Source organism: Neomonachus schauinslandi, chromosome 14, assembly GCF_002201575.2.
Source record: "Neomonachus schauinslandi chromosome 14, ASM220157v2, whole genome shotgun sequence".
Taxonomy (NCBI): Eukaryota; Metazoa; Chordata; class Mammalia; order Carnivora; family Phocidae; genus Neomonachus; species Neomonachus schauinslandi.
Window position 1 is genome coordinate 71,673,114 of NC_058416.1, and position 2,487 is coordinate 71,675,600.

General features: G+C 37.5%; 1 pseudogene; it reads right to left on the reverse strand.

The window, feature by feature from the left end:
- Positions 1-453: 453 nt before the first annotated feature.
- LOC110592532 lies at positions 454-940 on the reverse strand (annotated as a pseudogene).
- Between the last annotated feature and the right edge of the window lie 1,547 nt (positions 941-2,487).

Genomic DNA, 2,487 nt, shown 5'->3' on the forward strand with positions numbered 1-2,487 from the left:
ATGAACATATGCATGTAAAACCTTATAACTGGTCTTCCCACCTTCATTCTAGCTCACTAAGATTTCCAGGTGATTTTTTTTTTAAAGATTTTACTTATTTATTCATAAGAGACAGAGAGAGAGAGAGAGAGAGAGAAGCAGAGGGAGGAGCAAGCTCCCCGCTGAGCAGGGAGCCCGATGCGGGACTCTATCACAGGACCCTGGCAAAGAACTTTATTAACCTTGTTTCAAACTTTATTCCCAGGCTTCTTCAGCTTAACTAGCTGCAAAGAATGAACTGTATATAAGCAAAAACTGAAAAGAGCTGCAGTGTCCAAGGGGCTTGGGCTTAAAAATATTAGAGATCTAGATTTTATCAGATCCACGAACAAAATTTTAAAAAGCAGTCATAATATAAAATAGCAGCTCCCAGTAACTTCTTCAAGTTTTATGTTCTTCAGAAGTTGACTCAATTCAGTTTGCTTCATTCTTGGAAGCTTCATCAAAATTCTCCACAAGATCTGGAACTTCATCATCATCATCCTCTCCGGTAGCAAGTGGTGCTTTTCCATCCAGATTGTTTGGGCAGAGCTTCAGCCAGTCTTCTTAAACTAGTCAGACTGTCTGCACCAAGTTGGTTTAAGATACTGGGTGGCATTTCTGTCAGCTGCTTTGTCTCAGCATGGCCTGTAATGGTGAAAGTGTTCGCTGTCAGTGATGCCTGAACTTTGGGGTTGTTAAAGTGGATCACTGTTCCTTGGTTTGTGAACATATTCACTTCTTCAATACCAGAGATATTGTTTACCCCTAACTTCTTTAAGGAGAACTGAAGTTTTTTATCATCTACTGTAGCCGTTCTATGAACCACCTTCTTCTTTCGGCGAGCAGTTCCTTTCCCACCAATGCGCACTTGTGCTTGCAGTTTGGCGAGTTTCTCCTGGTTCATGATAGTTTCTTTCATCATCTTGTTGGAGCGGAAATGGGACCGCGCGGGGGAATAGGGTTGGCGCTCAGGGGGTCTCGGGCGGACCAGCTGAGATTAGGAGCACACACGCGGGGACGCAAGATGGCAGCTAGAGCCGAAAGCAGACTCTTAACCATCTGAGCCACCCAGGCGCCCCCAGTGGTACCACTCTAAATTGGGAAAACCTGAAGCAGGTATTTCCGAGGCCCTTTAAAACTTTTAAAATTCAATCATTTTTAAAGTAGTATACCTGAAATATACACTTAAATAATATAGTAACAAAACTTCTGATTCCTTTAAAAATCATAAAAGTAATACAACTGAAAACTAATAGAATTTGGTAGAAGAGAACTGTAAGCAGGATGGGAATGAAAAATATAAGTTCTTCAGTAGGAACCAGGATTTTCAGTATTGAGAAGATATAAAAGAGGTTAAAGACTCTATAGTCCTGGATTTGAATTAGTATGAATTAGTATAAATTCATAATGTACTTTATCTTCAAAAAGCCATTTTTATATTTATATAACATAATTTGTGTGCTTGAAAATTTTATCACTTATACATAATACCTATTCATAACAAAATGTTAAATCATATTTAGAAAACGTACACATTTTATTTACATAATTATAATAAGTGTAAGTGTTTAAATAGTAATTGATTACTTTTAGAGGATGACAGAAAACAAATTCTCATTTTGAAAACTGGTTTAAAAAATGGACAAAAATCAAAGGTTTATTCTGCCTTTCCTATATAAATTGTGCCACTGGATGGCCAATTTCTCTTTATAGAAACATTCCAGCCAAGGCATCAAGAAATGATAGAATAAAAAAACAAAAACAAAAACAAAAACACACACACCACTTGGCACTCCCTAATAAATTAATGGATCTAAGCATTTAGCAATAATGGTAATGACTACTATCACTACAAAAAGATAAAATGATGAAAGATGAAAGAACATACTACCACCTATGAATTTAAGTTTGCCAAAAATATTGCAACTGAACCTGGTCAACCCTATAGATCTGACAGCAACAAAATCCAGAGTGTGGGAAAGTCTACAGATCAAACCCAATTTCCGGAGCAAATTGCATGGGGTTGGAGGGTAACAGGATAGGATTACATGCAGATTAAAAGAAGCAAATATTAACCAATAGAGTTTGGGGAATACTAAGGTGATCAAAACTATAAACAAAAGCAAAGAAGTAATTCCTAGAAAAGTCAAGAAGGGAAGAGGGAGTTGTAGCTGTAATATGAAGAGACTGGAAATGTTCTTTCTTAATCTGGCAGAGAGAACAAGTGTTGTTTTCTCTATAATTAATTGGTAATTTGTTTTATGTAAAATTTTTGTATCTGTATATTTTACAATTAAAAGTTTTTATTTATTTATTTTTTATTTATTTGAGACAGAGAGAATGAGAGACAGAGAGCATGAGAGGGAGGAGGGTCAGAGGGAGAAGCAGACTCCCCGCTGAGCAGGGAGCCCGATGCAGGACTCGATCCAGGGACTCCAGTATCATGACCTGAGCCGAAGGCAGTCG